The sequence below is a fragment of the Dermacentor albipictus genome, chromosome 7 (assembly GCF_038994185.2).
Source record: "Dermacentor albipictus isolate Rhodes 1998 colony chromosome 7, USDA_Dalb.pri_finalv2, whole genome shotgun sequence".
NCBI classification, from domain to species: Eukaryota; Metazoa; Arthropoda; class Arachnida; order Ixodida; family Ixodidae; genus Dermacentor; species Dermacentor albipictus.
In genome coordinates this window covers 8,418,596-8,442,525 of record NC_091827.1, presented here as the reverse complement: position 1 = coordinate 8,442,525, position 23,930 = coordinate 8,418,596, and the positions used below count along the sequence as shown (strand labels likewise).

At 44.2% G+C, this 23,930-nt stretch overlaps 1 long non-coding RNA gene across 1 annotated transcript in view; it reads right to left on the bottom strand.

The window, feature by feature from the left end:
- Positions 1-7,606: 7,606 nt before the first annotated feature.
- Positions 7,607-23,930, bottom strand: part of LOC139047679 (uncharacterized) — a 149,136-nt gene continuing 132,812 nt past the window's right edge. Inside the window, exon 3 of the long non-coding RNA XR_011507322.1 lies at positions 7,607-7,828. This is a non-coding gene — a long non-coding RNA (uncharacterized lncRNA). The remainder of the gene's footprint in view (positions 7,829-23,930) is intronic.

Sequence of the window (23,930 nt, the reverse complement as noted above, 5' to 3'; positions counted from 1 at the left end):
ACATTAACGGGACTTCTCTCGGAAACGACCATGACACCGCTCTATCTGAAAGTCTATCTTTCTGCTCACGAATTTTCCATTCACTCTTACAGTCATCTTCTTGATCTCTCATACTCTCTCTCGCTCACTCTCGCATCTCCCTTCCCATGGGCAATATTGCAAACTAGACAAAGTCTGTTAGCCTTCATGCATCCCTCCTCACCCCGCCAACTTTCTGTAACATTTAGAATCATTAAATAGCCTTTATTTAGTGGATGCACCTGGCTTAAATGTGAAATCCGCTGGCGACCTTTAATATACAAGGGAATCACCTTTACGTATTATGGAATTTTACAAAAATAGCCTGTTGTAGATAACATAATTATAGTCTTTGAACTGGAATATTCAGGAAGGCCGACATTAGTTGCACGTGAAATCAAAACGCATGTTCCACTAATTACCACAAACTAACAAATTATCCTCTGAATTAATTATCTTACAGCACATATTGCAATTTGCGAATTGTAGCCGGCGAGTTTGCAAGGCGCGTCCAATTCAAATGCATTTCCAGAATGACACCTGTTTCGAGATATGCGGCATCAAACTTGTCGAGAAAATGCACTGCTCCACTAACCTTCTTGACAAAACGCTCTTTTGTGCATTGAAGCACAAAAGAGACTGAAACGCCCATGTATTACATGCCGCACTTTGGGAAATAACACCTCGATATTGATGTCATCCTCGAAATTGACTGCAAGTGGGTACGTCTTGCAAGCTCACCGACTACAATTCATTAATTCCAGCATGTGCCGTAAATGATTTAATTACGAAAATAATTTAGCTAGCTTTCATTAATTATCTAAATACCGGCTTCAATTACTCGTTCTAGTAGTGTCCGCTTGTTAGAATATTCTAGCTCAGTGACAAGAATTATGTCATGTGCCACAGGCGATATTTAAAAATTGTCTAAACCTTAAGGCTGATCGGCCCGTGTAAATATCTATAATAAATAAAAATAATAAAAATAACGGCAAAGACTTGGAATAGAAACTGCATACACTGCAATCACACTCGGCAGCTTGGCACAAGTTCAGCACTACCCGAACGCGCATAGCTATGTGGGAATTTGTTAAATCTTCAAAGTAAGCTGGCCTGCGGGAAGAGCTAAGCTTTATAGTTGGTACGAATCCTCTTAAAACACTATAAAGTCCATTTAAAATCTGCCAAACTTTCCGCCTCAGATAAAATAGCTGCAAACTTAACATTCTATGGGAGACTAAATTAGAATTTTCTCAGCGTTTGTTTCTGCTTATTCGCTGCTCTCAGAATTTAGTTCCCTTGCGTAACTGCACTCCCTTCACCTGGAAGGCATTCAGGCCTCCTACAGTAGCCAGAACCATTCTCGCTAATTAGTACTCTGAACCCGTTCTACCTCTTTGAAAAGTTCTAAGCAAAAGCATACTTAGCAACGCAAACCACGACGATGTGTCTTACATCTTCTTGAGAATTCTCAATATTGTTGTGCGTTATTGCCTTTTCATTACCCTAAATGCGATTTGAGAATAGTTTGATAGTTTTTCTTCCAGCCTTTGAAAATGGTTAGAAACATTAGGAGTTTTCACTTCAGGAAGTAAATGCCAGTACAGAATAAAAGGAAGAGGTTGAGTGCTCGCAAATAAAAAGAAATAAAACAAACAGGAGTAATATACCAGTGTTCGCCATTATTGAACTCCTCATTGCTTTCTTTTTCGTCATCGACGTGATAAAAAAGACCTCGTTAGCGAACAAATACGGCGCAGCTAGATACATCCTATGAACACATAGTTTGGTACACAAGATGGTGTCCTACATTTGTGCATATAAATCTGGGTATGTAAGCGCAAGGTAGTTTTTGTTGTTAAGGTACGCACAGCAAGATTACAACATTGCACTCAACACAACTGCGTCATAAAGAAACCCACCAATGCGAGAAAGCTCGCACTACCACTTAACATACAAGGCGCCGTACAAGTATAACTGCCATACGAATGAAACAAATATTTACCTAATCATTCCTAATGGCGGGCTTTGTAGTCACTTTGCTTCTTGTGGGTAATTTTAAATGTAATCCTTGCGTATATAAATTATATAACAGTAAGACTGCATTGCAAACCTAAAAGTCAACTGTTTAATTTGTAGCCATGCCTTTTCATTGCTCCTAGACAGTCTAAAGAGGGCCTCGAATGAAAACGCAGAGAACGATAGGAAGTGTTAACAGGTGCAGTGCGCAACAAAAGCAGCCCTCGAAGGCACTGCAGTCGGGGTCCCTCAATAGTGCACAAAGTCGGAGCCGAATAACCACTGCGACTGTTTGACTGCAGAATGAAGCAAAATCAACCAGAGTAAGGCATCATTTTTGTTCAGGTGGTTAGTCCAGCGGATAAGCATAATTAGCTGCACGGCGAACCAGGCGTGGAAATCACAGGCCAACACGAAAGAAGTACGTGTGGTGTAGTTACCTGTGCACACCATGGCAGCACGTGCGCTTTTGAACTGGGTGAAGAAGTGGCAACGAACTAAAGCATGTTTTGTTTTTCTTCTTTTTTTGCGTCTCTGGAGACATAGACAAAAATCCCTAAGGAATTCTTCGGGGCTGCAATCGGTCAGCTACAACGAGATTGAGGAACAGTACATAGGTTTGCTTAATATTCGGGCTTGTGGCTCCAGACGTTCTTGTGGCCTTATATTTTTAAGGTTCATTTTTCTAAATTTTCAGGAAATGGCCTTCTCCTGCACAAAGCAAGGAAAGCAGTCTCTGCAGACGCGTATATTTACTGAATTCATGCATTTACATATAGCGCTATATTTTACTGAAGCTCGCCGGTTTACATAGTCACAAAACCATATGAAACCACAAGGACAAAACTTACATTTATGCATGCACTGGCCACCATCATTATTGCAATAGCAATTATACGGATTATTATACTTGGCCTCGCCGTCACCGTCGTCATCGCCGTCACTGTGAAGGTTTCGGATATATGCATGCATAAGTATGCGATTTTCTTTGTGCCCTATGTGTATGCAAGGCAGATGCTCTACGCTTCAAGAGCCAAAGTTGCTCAAACCGGATCTCTGTTCTTGACGAGATTATTCCTTCGGATCTTTTTTTTTTGGAATAGTAGCACGCCCTGACATTTAATTCACAGGACATGCATTTTATCGTAATACTTATGACTGTAAAAAAATACATTTGCATTCACAATCTGAAAGTTATGCAATTTCACTGGATTTTCTCTTTGTGGGCAGCACAGCGTCACCTGTGAAACGTGATTACAGGCCTTATACGGGCAAGTAAGCCTCTAAGAATGCCAGAAATTTAGTCGCAGCCGCGCCTGATTAGAACACCACCCTAACAATTCAAGTGCGAAGCTAAGCCTTGGTGTCGGTGTCAGTGCTTCTCCCTCTGGTCGAAACTGCCAATTTTTCTCGCGCTGGCTGAACCGCGATACTTGCAGCTCCCGCAGACACTAGCGCCAGTGTCGTCGTTTTAATTTCTCTAGGAAGCTCTGTGATTGAAGGTCAGAAATTCCGCAACCTGACATTTTCCGACGCGACTACAGAAAATAAAAAAGCAGAAAAACAAAGACATGGAAGAGCCGCAGGGCCGAAAGCGTAAACGAGGTGGGATACGATCGCCTCATCAGCGACCTATAAGAGAAGCTTCGGGGCACCTTCGCCCGTAAGATGACACGACAACCCTTTCCCAACCTTTCTGCATTTTCTTCGGGTTTTCTGTTCAGATTTCTCTCTCTCTCTCTCTGTCTCTCTCTCTATCTCTCCCCGTCCCTCCCTAATACATTTACGTAGGAAGGAAGCGATAGCAGAAAAGTTCCTATGCACGACTCTTTCATCAAGAGGGTAGTCAGGTCGCCTCCGTTCCACGACATGGAACGTGACATTCGGCCGGTTTACCCCTAGAACCTATCTATTCCGAAACTCCCTCCCAACACACCGATTTCCACAAGGTTCAGTTTTCTTACTTACCTCTACACCACAATTTTTCCCTTTTCTCCTTTACCTTTTTTCTTGCCTCATTTTATTTTTTCTTGTAGCGCCTACGCTTTTCCCGCTTCGTTATTCGGACCCCACTGGCGCAATGCAGCAGGCATCGAGCGAATGTTAGCGCAGGCTCGTACTGCACCGAGAAGCTGTCGTGGAAGATCGCGCCGTCCAATCAGCGGCTGCGCTCGCTGACTTGCTCATGGGTAAAAATAACGATGCGTTATTGGCTAGAATCTTACCGTTGACCCATTATCATAGACTGCGGCACAACAGCAATGTCAGTGGCTCTACAAATGTATATGCTATGTTTCCTAAATCGATGCACACATTCCAGATGTGTATGAAGTATGCGAGGTGTATCCAAACAAATTTCCAGTAAGGTGCCTAGATTCCGTACAGTACTCCTTTCTTGTGGACACTGCAGCGAAAAGCTTGAGCATTTGCTGTTATGATGTCCAGCATTGAACAGTTGTCGCGAATTGCAGCTAAGCAAGCTCCAACTACTTTAAGGGGCCCTGAACCACCTCTCGGGCTTGGTGAAAAAAACCGAGTCTGCCGGTATAATACCCTGCTGCGAACGTCTCAGCCAAATTTTGAACTCGTGCGTCGCGCGTGGAACTTTAAAGTGGAGCGAATAGTCAGCTTTCTTCAAACACTGTCTTTTCAAGAGAAGCCTGCTCCTTAGTCTTTTCTGTACGTTTTATTTCGTAATACAGCAGATTCCCATACGCGGCTGCCATTGGCCAATAGCCGATATCAATCAAGAACGGTGTGTGGACCAGTACGCGCCTTCTTACCATTACTGCGTATATTTAGTGACAAAGTTTAATGAACAGGTAGAAGTAGGCAAAGATATGCTTTCAAATTAGGATAATAATTAAGTACTTCCGGAAGAAGCGGACTGTCGTCTGCTCACGCTTGGTCGAGGAATTAAACTTTGGCCATGCTGCTTATCGGTGTTGTAGCCGTCGGGCCTCGCTAATTTTGACTAGTTTTGAACACTAAGCTAGCCTCAAACCACGCGATACTTAAGGTCGGATTACACGCACGTTTGCCTTGTATTCATAGCTATGTGTAGCGCTTCACAATGCGCAAGTTGTATGTGGCTACTATCTGTCGGGGCTGGACAAAGCTTGTCCGCACCGCATAGCACGGCCACACTGGAGCTTATATAAGCGCGAGCACGCACTCAAGCCCTGTAGCGCACAAAGCAAACGCTGCAGTTGCGTGTAGCCGTGGTCCCCGGCTACGTGGCGTAGGTGCCCCAGTCGCCGTGGAGTGTCCTGGCGAGTTCACTGGCTAAGCGCATTGCGGCTCGCTGAGGACAACCGCGTTTGGCGCGTCGTAGGCACCAAAATCAAAAAGAGGGGCGTCTATTATTATGATTATTATAATTTGCGATACTGCCAGTCTCAGTGAGACCAAGGTGGGCATTGTATTAGACAGTTTCACAAGAAGGGCCCACAACACGCAAAAGTAAACTCGCAAGATGCCGCCTAATGAGGCTTGACGAGGCTGCTCGTCTTGAGGTGACCGTTGCAGTGAATACGCCGGTTTACAAAAAGAAACAAACAGGTCATTATAAATGGTACAGTAAAAGAAAAAAAGAATAAAAGAGAAAAAGCGTCGTTAACTGCTGCAGAAATCGCGAATGACGATGTGAAATACAATACTTATGGTTGGTATAACAATATCACTCAGTAACAAATGTAGTATTACCAGAATTTATCTATTTTTTATTTAATAATTTATTTATTACCTAAACATCCAAAATCGAATTTGGACTGCCCGCCACAGCGACTGTCAGTAGACGGAGCGTCGCGGGCACGCTTCGCACTGCAAGGCACTGAAGGAGCGGAAGCGCCGTGAACGGTAATGTTCGATGGCCAATAACTCCGCTTCTGTTCAACGCATTCAAGAACTTCCTGCGGCATGCTGTTCCTGAAATAGTCTAATTTAATGTCAAATGAATTTCTTAACTTCGATAAAAAAGTCGTTAAGGGCCCCTCTAATCCTGCTCGAACTGCGCTTAATAATATCTTGTTGCCAAAATGTCGTGCTTCAACTAGATATGAGGTTCGCAAAGATGTGTTTGAATTCTTAACAACCACGGGAGTCGAATCACGTATGTATTGCTCGCACTCTGAGCGTGATTCTGCGCAATACCTGCTGTGGTGTGCCTTCCTGTTTTCATTTCCTTCTTTTCTTATTTCTCCTTCCTGTTTTTTTTTTGTCCTCTTCAATCCGGTGGTACCCTTTAGGAGACATTTATGGTGTTTGTATATGTTTACATGAAAAAAAAATGGTAGGCGGCCCTAATGTTTGACTTAGGGTTCCCTTAGTTTCACTCTGACCTCAGCGTCGGTGTTCTTCAGTTTAAGTTTAGGCGATCGCAACGCACGAACCGTACTCGGAGGCAACTGTTTTTCATTAATTAGCCGGTGAAATATGTCACCACCTTGTGTGTGACGTCATTAGTGACATCATTCCTTCTGCCTTCTACTTCCGGCTTTTTAGGAATTTTCTCAAAGTCGTGCTTACGTGGCGGGTCTCTATAGTCTACATTTCTTTGCTTTCGTGTGCGGTAATCATTGATTTTTAATTATTCCAGGCACTTAACTGACTCAACTTGTAACTAAACTTATGCCTTCTGATGTCTATATAAAGAAACCCATGAATTTTGTACTGTACTATTTCTTTATTTATTTCGAATTTTGCCCTCGCTCGTCTCCGTCATTTCTAATTAATTCTCATTATTCCAGACACTTCAGTAACTCTAGTTATAAGTAAACCTATGCTCTGAAATCATATCTATAATGAAACCCATGAATTTTGTACGGTAGTACTTTTTCAATTTTATTTTATTTATTTCGAAATTCGCCCCCGGTCGTCCCAGGGATCTCTAAGTAATTCTTATTACTTAACGTGTAACTAAACTTATGCTCTGATATCAATATTTATAATGAAACACATGATTTTTTTACTGTACTATTTTGTCTACTTTCTTTATTTATATTGAATTGCGTCCTCGGTCGTCTGACGGAGTGAAAAGGAAGTTCTGAGCAAGAAACAAGAGTGTTTCTTGGTGCCCGTGCCACTAATATTATTAATAGCACTTCTGTGGAAGACTTGGTGATACGTTTATCTGGTTAGTTCACTCACCTAGCTCAAAGCAACCACATTCAGAGCTGCTATCATATAGGGAAACACAGGAAGAATGCTTCAAGATGAAATATATTTTTCTTCCAACATAGGTAGTATATGGACATGCAAACATATTTTTTGGGATACAGCGCAGTTCAGAAGAGGTCTACTCAGGACACGGACATTAAACATGTTCCTCAGGGTGACGATTCTTGCGCCGTTCTTATTTGTCGCTAGCTTTGTGAATTTGCCGTGTGGCTAAGCTGACTTCTGCTGTTAATTCTACAATGGTTTTCCTGAGTTAATTAAGGACACGGGCTATATGGTTCCTCGCATTTATCTCTCATTTATTTATTTGCTACTGCATGTTGCTTTCAGGTTCCTATTAGCTCCAGGAATCTTCAAGAAAAGTGAAAGAACGTACTGAACGAGTTGAGAAGGAGGAGACCTTAGCCTTTTCTTCTGCGCAGGCCGGCGATCCTGAATCATCGCTAGCTGCCGCTGTCCATTGAAGCGAGCTGTTAGTGTATACGTGTGCGGTGCTCTGGATGCGAAAGTTATCCTTAATGATCCTTACTCCAGCGACACGGGCCAGCCAGTCTGGCACGTAGGTGGGCACACATAGATCTTGAAGGGGTCGGGTTCTTGTTGATGCCATTTCCTGCAAAAGCATGAGGAACAGCTCTTAGAAAATGGGGCTTTCCGTGTGCCAACCATATGAAACTTAACACATATGCAATAGTTAAGCACTCGCGGTTTTATTCGCTGTAGTTCAATTTTATCAAATGTAGTGCCACCATGGTCCATTGCATTAGGATTACCACTTGATGAAAGATTTCTGAGAAATATGTTCAGATTTTGCAATATTTCCGGCTAAGCCACAGTGCCAGCTATCTTCAGATTTGAAGAAAGAACAGTCAGAATTTCAAAACAACGATGACTGAGCCATTGCGTGCATAACGTAAGCGTGGCTAATGCATTTAGATCCGAAATCATGCCCTTTATAGAAGCTACCGCGATATGAATGGACGGTAATTTTCCAAGCTGTGGGGAATGTGTGGACAAAAAAGTTACGCGACTTGCTGAAACGTAATGAAGGGTGAACAGTGGTCCCGCGGGACATTGGAAAATGTTAGCAGCGTGAACACATAGCGACTACTTGGCCATTTATCGACGAAGCTGGTTCACCTCCTCACGAACCTCTTAGAGGAACCTAACTTCCGCTTAACGAGCAATGATTTCTCTTGGAAGCCGTCCCGTGTTCCGATCCGACTTCCACTGCCGACCTTCTTGGTAGTAAGACAAAGGCTCGCCGCGACTTTCTTGTCAGGTCACGTAGGAGCAAGAGCGAGCCACTTCTTCACCGCCCCTTATCGGGAAACGAGTGCTTTCAGGGTCCTTTGGGGCCCTTCTGCTTCGGGTACTTCTCCACCTAATATTTCCTTTCTTCCTTTTCCTTTCCTTTGCTTGACTCTGTTTTCCCCGCTGTCTTCCATGGCTTTTTTCTTTATGCTTGCTTTCTATTGCTGACCGCCGTTGCAGCTCAGTGACTGTGGCATTCTGGTGTTGAGCAAGAGGTCTCGATCTGGAATCTTACCGGCACAGGTATCAAAATATAAATTCTGGTGTTTAACTTGCCTAAACCACGATAATATTATTTAGCCCGCCGTGGTTGGGCACTGTCAAATAATTTCGACTAACTGTGATTATTTAGCGTGCACGCAATGCATGCTACAAGGCGCGTTTTTGCACTTCGTTCCCATCAAAATTTGGCCATTTATCCGCGGCCCGGATATTATCCCACGCCCTCGGGCTTAGCAACGCAACGCCATTGCAGTTACGCTACTACGGCGGTAGTGACAGGGGTAGGAAAACACACCCTTGTATGGTAAATAAACAAATGTGATCAATGCAATCAGGTGTCCTACACAGAGCCCGGATATCGGGTCGGTGACGTGTCGGAACGCAGGAACGTGAACCACAACGAGACGGCCAACTCGGCCGCGCGAGAGATAACCAACCGCGCAGCTGCAAGCACGGCCGACTCGGAGTGTTGGTCGCGGTGCAGTGCCAACGACAAGATGACCACCTTCAACGAAATAGTGAAGTGGTACAGACTGAACAGATGAACAGACAGACTATGCCGCCACCTCACCCGGAGCTTACCCGGAAGGAGGCAGTGTTATACAGACAGTTACAGACGGGGCCCCTGCTCACCCCGGTGCTAGCCATGCACGTGTGTCCGAGCGTGTACGCGAGTGACGTGTGTAGACTGTGCGCGAAGGAGAGAGCCACTGCGGCTCACATCCTTTGGGACTGTAGCGTAAATCCGTGAGAAGGCAGCGAGAAGACGACGATCCCGCCGAATCTAGAGGCTGCAACGAGGAGCTATGATCAAGAGACACAACTCAATGCCGTCCAGCAGGTCTCGGCAGCGCTAGAGAGGCAGCGACCGCGCGAAACCGAGGAGAAGGGGGGCGGCACCCCCAGGAAGGGGGCGGCGGCCCTCTCGGACCCGCAGAAGTAGCGAGGAACCAAGACCTCGAGGAGCACAATGCACGAGACTGACGCAGTGGCCGCATCGCGGTTAAAGCTTGTCCTCCCTGCGTGGAGGAAGCCTGACCGATTCTGCAGGCATTTTCAATAAAGTTGTTCTCTCTCTCTCTCTCTCTCTCTCTCTCTCTCTCTCTCTCTCTCTCTCATATCGGGTGTTGTATTTGCTAAATCAGTCATACGGTTAAACAACGAATCAATTAATGAAATAAATCATCTATCTATCTATCTGTCACCTGCTGAATCAATCAAGCTTTCTTGTGTTTTTCTGCCTTGATTCTTTTTACGAGCGGGTCCAACCTATGACCTTGCAGTATTTCAGCAATTTCTCTCATTCAAAGCACGTCTGAAGCAAGCTCTAAACTTAACATATGACACGTAGAGATGGCTTCCAACCATGGCAATGGTAGCACAAATTATGGTTGCATGTTACTGTATGCTTCTCATATCAAGCGCATTTGTAGGTTAGACAAAGACCGCTGTGCTCCTTGGAAGCTCATATATCAGTTCTCGAGATCAAAATTTAGGTACGACCAACCCATTTCTGCAATATTTGTTTAATGATCTTTCAGCAAGGCGGTATCTTCCCGTGTACTTAGAAGTGCAATTGTTTTCTCTTCGCACTATTCATGTCTTGACTGCTGGCTTGCAATGTAGACCGTACTCTTGCGTACAGTTGAACTCATAACAATAAACAAATAATGAAAAGAGAGAACATGTGCAAAGGGATTTCTGAAAACGAATCTCTCTCACGGTATCTCTAAGACGGTCGATTTGTTTCAAGATGCCAAAGTTCCATGGAACAATATCCGGGCAGGGATTCTTTCTGAAATACGTAGGAAAAGCCGTAACACTGCAATGGTGTAACAGTCATAGTAAGACCAATTTATTCACAGACCGTTTAGCATACCGCAATTTGGATGTGGTCTGACACCTTTTATTTGGTCAAAACTTTAGCCACCCACTGGCCCGCTGTTTGAACAGTGCGTTTCATCTAGCACGGGGCCAAAGTTATCTTAGGAACATATGCACAAAATTATAATTGTATATGCCTCTCCTTTGCCTATTTCTTAAGACAAACTAAATAAGAGTGTGTGCCTCTGTATGGCTTTAGTGGCATAGTTGCAACGAGAGCCTCATAAAGCAGCTCACCTGTGAAACGTATTTATGAGGTGGTCAGTTGCACTTGCTTTAATCGCTTGTTCTATTTTTCCTCCTAATTTGCCAGTTCATCTCATTGCATGGTTCTGATTTGTGATCGGTTATCATGCACTGAACACCAGTGGTTATCGTCGTTAATTATAGGATGTAAACTTAGAGAAATTGTTCATCAGGAACCTTCTGCTATATCTAGCCCGCTCTGGAATAACTGAGCAAAGCGAAAGTCAGGGTTTGTGGTGCATTTTTTTTTACCTTTTGTCGTCAGCTTCAAGCAGTGTCTCCACAATAAAGTGAATCGCTCTATCCTCCACAATAATCTCCCTAATGGCCGTTTACCGTATTATAGATCTCTGTCACCCAAACGATGCTCTGTGTTGTCGCCACTGCCTACCAGCACTGAAGAGCAAAGCAAAACAATGTTAGGAGGATGCAAACTAAATCAAGGACAACTGGGGCAGCCGTTATCCAACGTAATATGCCTCTTACTTCTGGAGCCACTTCAGTGATTGCTCTTAACAAGTAGTTTTGTAAAAGCAACATACTGTGCTTCGTGAGGCCTTATATAATTTTAAAGTAAATGCCTTGTACCCCTTTTCTCTACGACAGTATTACTTGGCTATCACATGTTTCTACATTTCTTCCTGTTCAGGTACTTCTTACTATATTATGTGCTATGCAGATGCTGATTGTGCTGCTAAGTTAATGCAGAATGAAGGAAACTTCAACCCTTTGTTTCTTTGTGCGAAAGAAGAGCAATGGTGCTTAGTGGGTGCTGTGGTATCGCAGAACAGATATGAATTTTGACGAGCGATGATATATTGTATTGCATTTTTACGCTCCTACTACATTCATTCGGATCAGGTATATATTTTTTAGTATATTCCAGCAAGCCACATTACCTAATTTATTGACTGCGTTGCAAAGCTACGTTAGAACACTTCCTGCGAACAGTGGCAAACATTAATAAATTATTTCCGATTTCTTTGACCATGACAGAACAATGAGCTTTCGGGAGATATGCTGCCTGGGCTCGAAGCCGAGTAGCATTTCTACAAGCTGTACTGCAACGTAGATATGGCAGCGTCACCCAGAAACTGTGAACAGAGTGAACAGCTATATCAGCAGAGGGAACAGGAAAAACATAGTTAGGGTAGAAAGTTTTGACTCACGCTAAGCAAATTACTATTAATTCAGCACTCTCAGACAGGCCCGAAGCAACATTTCCGAACACGAAAAAACCTTCATATCTCCGGCAGACATGATGAAAGCATGGTTAGCTTCAGAAGCAAAAGAGGCGACGACAATAAATTTTTTCCTGCGTACGATCATGCTCTTTGCATCACAGTTTCTTGAAAGTATGGGGGAATTTCATGAAACAGTGATCCTTGTCAGTTGTAAGGCGCCTCCTTTTCATGTCTTCGTTTTCGTCCCGCTTATCGTTTGCCGTTTTCTATTCCTTGTATATTGCATGGACTACACTTTATCCAACAAACTACGAATGCCTACAGCCCGCCATCGCTCGATGGGAGCCGACGGTATACAGAAGAAGGAGGCTTGCTGCGGGAGGCCTCGGGATAAGCAACCCACCGCGAAGAGAGCACATTTTGTCACACAGGCAATCTCGTTGCTTCGTACCGTGCGTGGTATATACGACTGCTGGTGCGGGCAGTGCCGGCAGTGGGGGCGGCGGCAAATTGCTGTGTTTCCACTCAAAGGCATTTCCCAGCAACCAGCTCGCCCTCCCCCTTCTCCCTGCGCATCCAACTCATTTTCCCTTTGGGGTGCCCTATACGGGAAGGCCGTTAAGATGAGGCGCCGATGACGAGGACGCAGTTTGTTTCCCCAACCAAAGAAGAAGAGTGGCTCGCTCGCGAGAAAACTGCTTTCCGGCGATGGACACTGCAAGCGAGGGGCCCAGTGACGCCCCGTTATGGCTGGGCGTTCCTTTTGCTCGGCACACGACCCAGCCATTCAGGAGAGGCTCTCCGCGCTCTATCGCTCTCTCTCTCTCTCCTTTTGCTGGTGCTATTACCTAGTGTGCCCAGGAACGCGGAGAGGAGGCAATAAACGGCCAACGCAGCATTCTGCTGGCACTCAACAGTGTGCTCTGTCTGCTTCTGCTATTTTGATAACTCTACGCTTGTTCAATCTTTGTCGCCTTGGCACTCTTCATCTACCGCTAGTCATTTACCCAACTGTAAATAATCGCCAGCTTTCGTGTTCTCCAGCAGTGTCGTGCGAACGCCCTCGTTCACCACACGCAGCCGCTAAGCACCGAGCCTTTCCTTTCCTCACTCGACGCTGGTTCTGCACTGCTACAGGCGGCGTGAAGCGGTGACCACGCGGAACGCGCATTCCTGATGTATTTTAGGCGTTTCGTCTCACTGCGTCCGAGCGTCAATTTAGCTCAACGCGATGATCGCTTTATTACCGCAGTCTACATCCTTATCACGCGTATGCGTCTTAATTGTTTACCACGTAAGTCTCACTTCTCAGACGGAGTTACGAGACGCTTCTTGCACATCGCAATAACGGGCGCTCGACATTGGCCGATGTTCGGACGGAAGGACTTCAAAAGCACCTTCGCATGTAGGCCACTTTAGGTCGCTTGCGCCTCAGAATGGGAATCTAAATGGAATTAACGGTTATGTCTCTTGACCCCCCCCTCCCCCACTTCTCCAGCCAACGACAGCCCTCTAGTACACGCGCAGCCTTACCTGTGGCTAGGAGACTAGATCTGCCCGCATTAACCTGCATACAAAATATGTACCGAAACGCTTTGGCTATGTGCCCGGGCAATGGGATCAAAATTGTTGCAGTGGGATCAATGACTCGCGCAAACGCGCTGGAACTGAAACCGCGCCAGTCGCATCATCACGACTACCACGCGTAAGGACGAGAGGTCTGTAGGTATAAAGAAAGCACCATACTACTGTTTACGCATAACGTAACTAAGCCTAAGCTATACACTTTTACATTGTTTAACATTGTCGTCTATGTATAAATCTGCTTCTATGTTTTATGCGGCTGAACCTTCATCTCCGCCTTCAAACAATTTTTGTTCCCCTGTAAAGCGTGCCGAACGCACAACAGCTGGGAGTAGGAAGAAGCCTAAATACCAAGCGGTGTGATTTGTGTGTCAAGCGCTACAAAAATACAACATAGAATATTTTTTACAGAAAGCAACAAACACACAGGATAATGGTTCCCTTGAATGCTTCTAGACAGGCTTTCGAAATTCGTTGCATTAATGACCGCATGCGTGAGCATCGCTATTTGCTACCTACAGGTACAGGAGGGAACTTGCCATTGCATTGCAAAAAGCACGATTGCCGACCAGTTTTTGATAGTGCATCGATAGTGGGAAGAGAGCGCAATAAACTGGAAAGAGAAATTAGCGAAGCGTCCCACATGAAAAAGTTGGGCGCGCATAGATGTGTGAGTGAACCTTCGGTTCATAGCAATGATAAAGAACTCCAATTTCTAAATTTATCATGTCAATCCAAGTGTTGTTACCTTTGTCGGGAAGGGGTGTAAATTGGCTTTTGTGTACGTGTATATCTTTTGACTACAAACCAGGTTATTATTCTTATGTGTATACGCATACATGGCGGAGATTTGTGGAATGTATTCACAATAAACTTCAGTTGTAAGTCCAGTGTTGTCCTGTCCATTTCTACTTCATGTGCTTGCGTCTGTACTTGCTGGAAACCGTTATATGTTCATCATGCACCAACTGGCCCAGCAAACTACTCCACTAAGCATAGTGGAGAGAGAGAGAGAGAGAGAGAGAGAGAGAAGAAAGAAAGGAAGGGAAGTTAAGCAGACTGAGTCCAGTTTACTACCCTACACGTGGGGAGGGGAATGGGGAGTCAAAGAGAGAGAGATAAAACTTTGGTGTAGGATGTCTATAGTCGTGCTCTCCATTCTGTTGCCTTCAGGTAGTGAAAAAGCGTTCGAACTGCTTTCTGGGCTAATTAACTGTGAGGCCGGGCTCCCAAGATCTTATCTTCCGTAAATGGCAGTCTATTCAAGGCACACTGGAGAGTCTCACGTTGATTATCGAAGCGAGAATAGTGGCACAGAAGATGACTGATGGTCTCTTCACGCTTGCACTTAGCGCACATTGGTGAATCCGCCATTCCGATACGATAGCTGTAGGAGTTGGCGAATGCTACTCCTACCCACAGCCGACACAGCAATGTTGCGTCACGTCGTGAAAGGTTCGGTGGTAATTTAAGTTTCATTGATGGGTCGAGGCTGTATAAACGACACTTAGAGTTCTGTGGTGTATGACAGTAACCTAACGTCATAATACTAGCGAGACTGCGAAGCTCTTTTGCAGCGTTGAATCTCGATAAAGGTATAAGGAGTGTCGGTACGCCAGCCTGGACACGTCGGGCAGCGTCATCGGCGAGGTGATTACCAACGACGCCACAATGTCCCGGCAGCCACTGAAATATGATATCATGTCCTCCTTCTGAAGCGCAATAGCAGGTTTCGTTGATTTGTGATACCAGCTGTTCATAATTGCCATGTCGTAAACTTCGCAAGCGCTGTGTAAATTATACGTAAAGCCTTACAACGTCAAAAGTGCACAACATTGCGCCAAATACAGACATCGCTGTTCTGTAAACTACGTCAGCTTGAGGCTTGCAGCACCGGAATAGGACACACAGTTAATTTACACCGCACTTTCCGTCTTTCTAGTGGTCCGTGGTGCCAGCTCGGTAAGGCGTCAGCAAAACTTAAGGGCTCGCCCACTGCTACGAAAAACATAAGAAGGTATCTTCGCATTCGAGTTGACACAGTTCGCGTTCCAGACACCGGAAATTAAAACCGCGCTTCCTCGCTTGACAATGCAAACACAATTTGCAAGGGTCTGCTGTGTTTTCGGGGATTTTCGTTTTGCGATATTTCGTTTTGCGATATTTCGTTTTGCTGCTTACGTGCTCGGCTACACTTCACACATAGGTTTTCTTATTGTTGTATGCCTCGAAGTTCTTGTTGTCCTCGAGCCGACTGCTCCCATGTGATCCTTTGTGTGCGTGACTTGCCCGGTAACCGAAAATATCGCAATCTCGCAAGTTTGTTAATTTGGAGCGATAAAAGCCTTGTGTTCTCTAGGACGGCGGTTCCACAGGCTTAAGTTCTTCATGACAAGCGAGCCGCTGATACGAAGCTTCACTTTGTTCTCCAAAGCGCTTCAACATGACCCCTGCCATTTTATCTCTCTCTTTTCGTCCTTCCTCCATTGTTTCTTTTGTTTCCAACATCCACCGTGAAATTTTCGTTCTGCGCGCCATGGGACTCTGAAGAACTAGGAATTTCCTTTTTTCTCCCTTGGTGAATCACGAAGCATCGGTCAGTGATTTCTCTGGAGACGTAGTACCCTGCTGAGTGTTTCAAAAACTCCACTTCCAACCTTCTCTCTGCCGTTGTTTTCATTCTGTGTCAAAGCTTCTTTCGTATATGTCGTCGAGAAACTGGAGTATCATTCTTAATACTTTCCATACGGTAGTGGTCGACGCCCCGCGAAGTGAGCAATTAACTCAATGTCTCGTCGCTCGAAAAAAACTTTATAAAACTTTCTTTATTTTTCTTGGTCTCTACATTGCATCACTTCATTTCTTATAGTACCTCCTTTCGGTCGAGTGATATAGTTCGTGCTGCCGATGCAGTTAAGCAACTTTTCATCAAGAGAGAAACAATAAAAATATTTATCGCGACGTTATCTGCACCGAAGGCGACGCTTGAAAACCCAGTGTGCCCGAAGGCACCCAACTTCTTCGCAACTTTGTTCCCTGACAGATTACACACAGTCGTGAAGCTGTAAGACAGAGAGAGAGAGAGAGAAAGAAAGAAAGAAAGAAAGAGAAAAGGAAGGCAGAGATGTTAACCAGTCAAAAGTGTGGTTGGCTACCTTGCGCTGGGAGAAGGGAGTCGGGGAATAGAAAGAAGGGAGATAAAGAGAGAGATTGGGAGAGAGAGGTGTCCACGAAAAGCACTACAGAGTCAAAAGCGCTCGCTCAAGCCAGACGTTTTCAGAAAGCACAGAAGTGCTGTAAGAGAAGTTATTGATATAATGCGATGAATTTAAACAAAGTTGTACATTGATAACGGCAAAAACTCAGTTGTTCCATGCTGGGGTGATATACCCCTTAGAGGATACGGCCTATGTGTGCGTTACAGAAATAGCTGGTATCCCATAAAAGAAGGTGGTTGGACGAAAGGAGTTCACGAGTGTCAGCGAGTGGCCCACTCATTCTGGCGAGTTATCTGGCTACCACAATGTTTTGAATTTGCATTTCATCAAAAATAATGATAAACACATTCCACTAGAGCAAAGCTTTTGTTCGAGGTAGATGGTGGGGCGATACTTTATTCTTGGATTCTGCCGCTAAGAAACAAGGATGAAGAACTCATAACAGCATGGAATCTACAGCCAAACAAAGAAGACGACTTTCACGAGCGGTCGTGAGTGGTGCATCATTTTTCAGTGTTTCTCCGTTTTTCTTACAAACTAACCAGTCCCCTGACCAGAAACAAAAAGTCAGTCTACTAACCAGGAAGCAGCCTTAGTACTGTATGTATGAACATACATTTAGCAAATTGCGTTTGGCACATTTTTGTACGCTGACCCCATTCAGGTCTGTACTAAGAGTGCGAACAGGTAAGGTTGCTACCTAGCAGTGCTGTCCACGCTATACATGTTCACGCTGAGTTAACTTGATTAATCTACCGTTGTGTTGTACTTGTGTTTGGGCATATGACAGAGCGGATTCACCGCAAACACAATTATTTTAAGCAGCAGTTGTGCGAGAGTGGCAGCGCAACCGTGCACCGTCAATGCACAGTGCACATTATTTTCAGGCAGGAAATCACATCAGCCAAATTACGCGAATTAATGTCCGAAGGCTACCCACGAGCTATGAAGCGGGTTATTGCGCGTCTCCAGATACACTTTAACCTTTTGTTTCTTTATTTTTTTTATTCTTTATTGCAACACAGGACATGCAAGTGAAATATTTTGTCAGCCTGATTTAATTACTTCAGCAGCACTTCTTAGAATTCTTGACGAAGCACTTAAATCTAAGTACAGGGGTGTTCTTTCATACTCTCCCTATTTGATCACGGTCGCACCGAACCGTTCCTGAGGTAATGCGAGAGGTCTTGAGGCAAGAAATGGCTGGGCGCAAGAGGAGCATCTCCTTTCTAGTCGACAGGTTGGTCTGTGAAAAGCGTCTGTGGCCTTGCGGCACTTACCATTATTTTCTCCGTCTGCGTGCCGCCTTTTGTCCGAGCTTAAGAATGCCAGATATCTGTAGAGACAATCTTCAGAGCGCAGTCATCTGGAAAACAAGCGCAAGACCGGCAAACGGGGCAAGGCGAACGGCAAAGCAGACCAGGACGCAAGACGACAGACTGTGAGTCTGTGAGTCGACAGACCGCATCGAATGATCAATTTACTTATTTATTTAATGATATTGGAAATGTTGGTAACATTCATCGTAGGCTTTTCCGAAACATTTGTTCGTCCAATGAATATCCGCAAAACACATTACAAAATGAGCAAAGAAAAATATGCACACGTACACTGTTCAACAAGCCATTCGTTGTCTTTAATCGATGAGCATTGCACTGAGCTTGACAAGATACCAGGTAGAATATACGCATAAATATTCACCCTAAGAAAACAAGGAATTCAAAAAATAGTGGACTATATACAAAGCACGTAACAATCACGAATGTAGAGAAGTGTAGAGGTAGTCGAAGAACAAATTCAGAAATAGGGAATAAATACAGTGCGGTATTTCCGGCACAATGTACTGTGTTCAGCTTGCTGAGCGTTATAGGCCACGTGTGAAGTCTATGGTACTTATGGTGTATAACACATACGTATTGGCTGTTGCATATGGGAGCTCCCCAATTCTGGTCCACATTATCTCGTTTCAGTGCATATCTCAATTCAGTGCATTTGCACTGAATCTCACGGAAATGTTCGTTATCTGCTGGCGTGCAATCAGCTCTGCGCATATTTCCTGTCATATAGTATTGAAAGGCTTTCCGTTTTTCTCTCACCACCCCGAATGAAAGGAGCTACCCTCCGCAGATATTCACCAAACAGCTCCTCAATTTACTGTCCCTGTTTGATTTCGCTTCGGCAATCTCCGTTCAAAGAGGTTCTCGTCAAGCCCCTGTCCACAAGCTTTCTGAAAAGCCTCGAGCCATTCGGTATTGATACTGGGCCAGCGCGCATTCGGAACCGCAATTATCGGCGTCCTTAATAAGGCAGCGCGAAGTGATAACTGTGCTCGCATGGTCAAACCGTGACAGCTTGAGGGCAATTTCCGACGCATTCATTCGCGACTGCCAAACTCAAGCTTCAAGGGGTTTGAAACAAAGCGACATTGCCGCAAGTGAAACATTCTCGCAGCAAACTTTCTGCCTATTTGCTTCCTTTTTTTACTTCTTTTACTTTATTTTTTTCTCTTTTTCTGCCGTTTTCCATTCTTTCTTTATATATTTCTCCTCGTTTTCTGTATCTTTCCTTCTTTCCTTGCTTTCTTTTTCTTCTTCCTTCCTTCATTTCTTTTCTATTTTCTTTCCTCCTTTCGTGCTTTGTTTTTCTTCTAGTCAAAACTGTACTTCATTCAAACAGACTAGCAAAAAGAAATGTGGACTTGCATATAACACTCGAAAAAGAATTACGAGCAGTGGTGCTCTCATTTTCAGGACCATTATACCAGGCGCCCTGCGCAAAAAGCAACAGAAACGAGCAAGTAATGAAGAACCAGACCGCGGCAGCAGCAGCAGCAACAACAAATCATTCCAAAGAGGTAAGCGGCACGAAAATTCCAGTACAGTAATAACTAATAGCGCTCCTCTGGCAAAACGCACGGCAGAGTGAGAAAATGGTTAGAAAGGTTGAGATGCTTCCCAGCTTACCTCAACTGATAAATGACGCTGTGAAGCACTCGGTAACTATACATCTGAAATGTAAGCTTTAATGGAGAGAGAAACCACCAAAAATACAGATGCACAACGCTAGTGCTTTACTTTCCCCTGCCGGCATTAAGGTATGATGCCAAATTCACAAAAAGAAGTTTTTTTTTTTTAGAAGAGTAAGAATTCGGACGTTTAGTCAGCTTTAAATCACGTTGTTCTAAGCAGCTTGTAGTGTTATACCACGCGCAAACATTTTTGGTAATTATTCATGCAAACTATTGTTAAAAAGTATGATTAGTATCATGCCAGGATTTGTAACCTAGGTTTAGCTCACATTAACAAAATAATTTTTGGCAGTCACATAGGAGAGACATTGATCTTTTCAATGAATCAAAACTAATAAGATCTAAATAAACCTGTCAACGTAATGATGAAATAACAGCATAAAATTTGCTCTTCTGACAAGTACACCTTGCTACTCAATAAAGCCATATCGAAAGTTGTCGTACGTTTTTATTTTTGGAGGTCCATTGCGCAGTCAACTATGTAAGAAATAAGTGTACAGAGTTCATTTAAGAAGCTTTATTTAAAAGAGAGTTATACTTGAATTATCAAAGAACAGCGAAATGTTATGTCCTGCGATACACATCAGAAATATTTTCAACACAAACATTCACAAATGGTAAAGTTCACGAAATTCGTATCTCGTCTCCTCCTAAGCCTTGCTTTTGTCTAATTTTGTCATGGGGCACCAAATATTATTTTCAGGCTTTATTCACAGCATCAGTACTGTAACGGCAGACATTCCCATTGACGGCTGGTGAATTGTAAGACAATCTTTTATTGGGCAAAGGCCAGGTTCTGTTCTAACAGGTTTCAGCCTATCAAATGCGCCTCTACTAAAATTGCGTCGAAGAGCATCAGATATGGAAAATTTGTTGTCACACATAGGTGTCTTTCGTCGCCCTTTACCATTTCATAACAAGCACTCATTCAGGGCAAGACAACATTTGACAGAATGTCAGAGTCTATGATTGTTCCCTTCCAGTGCAGAGCTGGACTCCAGCATACTGCAGCCATCCTGCACATAGTAAGTTTTAACACACTTCTTGGTGCACTCCTGTCATTGGTTTCTTTGCGCACTCTGACTAAGGTGTACTGCTCCCCGGCAAACTTTCATTTTCCTCGCCTTGGTGCTCTGAACTTCACCGTACTGTAGCTACTACTGTCAATGAGAAAACTGCAGCGTGTAAACATAACAAAGAGAAGTAATGCGCTGTTCTTTAAAAGCGCAATAAGGCTGGATAGTGTAAACTTGTTTCAGGCTTGTACTGCGGCTCCCGCATGAGAGCGTATGTTTAACGCGGATGGAAAGAAGCTGCAAATGCTTTTAAGGCCACATTACTTCTTCGAAATGAATCATCATCAGCAGCAGCCTATTTTTTATGCCCACTGCAGGACGAAGGCCTCTCCCCGCGAGCTCTAATTACCCCTGTCTTGCGCTAGCTGATTTCAACTTGCGCCTGCAAATTCCCTAATTTTATAACCCCACATAGATTTCTGCCGTCCTCGACAGTACTTCCCTTCCCTTGGCACCCATTCTGTAACTCTTGTGGTGCACCGGGTTATCTGCTTTACGTAGAACTGAATACTAGCGCTTAAAACGGATGAAATATTAAATTTGGGTATTCCTATGCCACAAATCAACCTAACTTTCAGTTTCATTTTCACAGACATCGGTTGTGGTTACAAATTTCACTGTATATTTCCGAAGAAACAGCGCAGGAACACAATTTGTTTTTTGTAAAATGTTGTCCGACGATTCGCACAGCTCATTAGGCACAAAAATAAAACTCGACCTTTCAAATAAAAACTGCATTTCAGCTTGGCGTCATGCCTTAAGCGCTGTACACAGGCACGCCAACGTTCCTGCTACTTATGTGCAAACATCGTCGGAGCAGAACGAGGAGTAAACGTCAGACTGAAACCGTTTCTAAAGAGAGAGAGAGAGAGAGAGAAAACTTTTATTTTTACGCCAGCGTCCGGCGCTCCGTTTCTATGGAGAGCTGACAAACTGGAGGCGATCTCATCTGGTGCGCACAATGAAAGCGCACCGCCGGCAACGCCGCCGACTGCGCTCCTCATCATCGCGAGACGCGTGTTGGCAGCGAGCGCGCTGTTTCAGCCGCGGGTGTGCATTAGCCTCGCGCGCTGCGCGACGCCGGTATGTCGTGTCGTTAGAACCGTCCGAGTAGCTGGAGCACAACGCCAAGCCTTTTATCGCTGTCCATGCTTGGCTTTTGTTTGCAATATTTTCATTTCACTTGGGCTTCGCATCCATCCATCACTGATGTTACTTACTACTCAACGTATTCGAATTGCGTATCCTCTACAGCACGAGAAAAGTGACGCTCTAAGCTACAATTCGTTCATAGCATTGCCATTTTCATCGCTGCTCCTATCTCGCTTGACAGACTCGATATCTTATGCTGTCGCGTTCTTTAGCCGTTTCCTGTTTCTTTTCATATTTACTTCTTGGGTTCGGCGAGGAGGGCGAAGTAGAGGAGGAACGTGGGCAGACGTCAGCCGGATCTTTCTGCTGGCACGTGGAGCTCACTTCTTTTTCATTTTTCTTTTCTTCGCCATGTTCCTAGGCAGCCAAAATGAATCTGACTACCAGGAAACGTCTCACGCGGGACGCATGCTTCTTGAAGCCACGCGTCACTGACAAGCGCGCGCGTTCACTGCCAATGAACCTTCCTCCCCGACGGAAACTTGTATTGACGCCTGCAAAGAAGGAAATCGAACTGACGACAACCCAAGAGTTTTGAAGCGCTGCTCTCTCATCGCCTTCTTTCAAGTGCCCCCCCGACCCGCCACCTCGAGTGAGCGTGACGGGCTGATATGCCGAAAGGGCACTCTGTCTTCGCAAACCGTGTCCAAAGAACGTGCGGAAAAACGCACCTTTTCCTTTAGTTCCGAGGAAAAAGCGTAAATGAAGCTTGAAAAAATAAAAAAGCCACTTCTTGCCTTCCTATCGGCCGACACGCTCAATGCACCTGTCGTCACATAAATGTCGATGTACTTTAGGTTGAAGGTACGAGGTCGATGACTTGACCGGCTTGGACACGCGGGCGCGTTTTGTAGCGGGCTGTCCATCAATTTGGCTGCAAGCGTGTTGCAGCTACGAATGCGTCTGTCAGAACAATCCGGCTTGCGTGTGGCGTACCGGCTGTTGCCGTCGCATCGTCCACGTGTTTCTAGAAGAGGTGCCACTTGAGAGCACGCCGTGAGCTGTTCTGTTGCTCGCGATTTTAATGGCGAAAGCGCTCAAGTTTAATGCGGTGCTCTATCCATTACTGTTTGAGAGGGCTTTTTCGATGGAGTTGCGCTTGGCTGGAGTTTAGAAATTTTGTTCGCACTTGGTGATCATTGGGCAGCGGTTTTGTTAGCCATTGAATTCGAGTTTTCTCAAGCACCACTGTGATCGTCGAAAATTCAGTGATTGAGCGAACAATGATCAATGCGTTACAGTTGAATTTTACGGTAATGCGTAATTGAAAAAAATTAGATAGATAGATAGATAGATAGATAGATAGATAGATAGATAGATAGATAGATAGATAGATAGATAGATAGATAGATAGATAGATAGATAGATAGATAGATAGATAGATAGATAGATAGATAGATAGATAGATAGATAGATAGATAGATAGATAGATAGATAGATAGATAGATAGATAGATAGATAGATAGATAGATAGATAGATAGATAGATAGATAGATAGATAGATAGATAGATAGATAGATAGATAGATAGATAGATAGATAGATAGATAGATAGATAGATAGATAGATAGATAGATAGATAGATAGATAGATAGATAGATAGATAGATAGATAGATAGATAGATAGATAGATAGATAGATAGATAGATAGATAGATAGATAGATAGATAGATAGATAGATAGATAGATAGATAGATAGATAGATAGATAGATAGATAGATAGATAGGTCTATTTTTATACCCACTATATGACGAAGGCCGCTATCTCCTTGCAATCTCCAATTACCCCTCTCTTGCGCTAACTGATT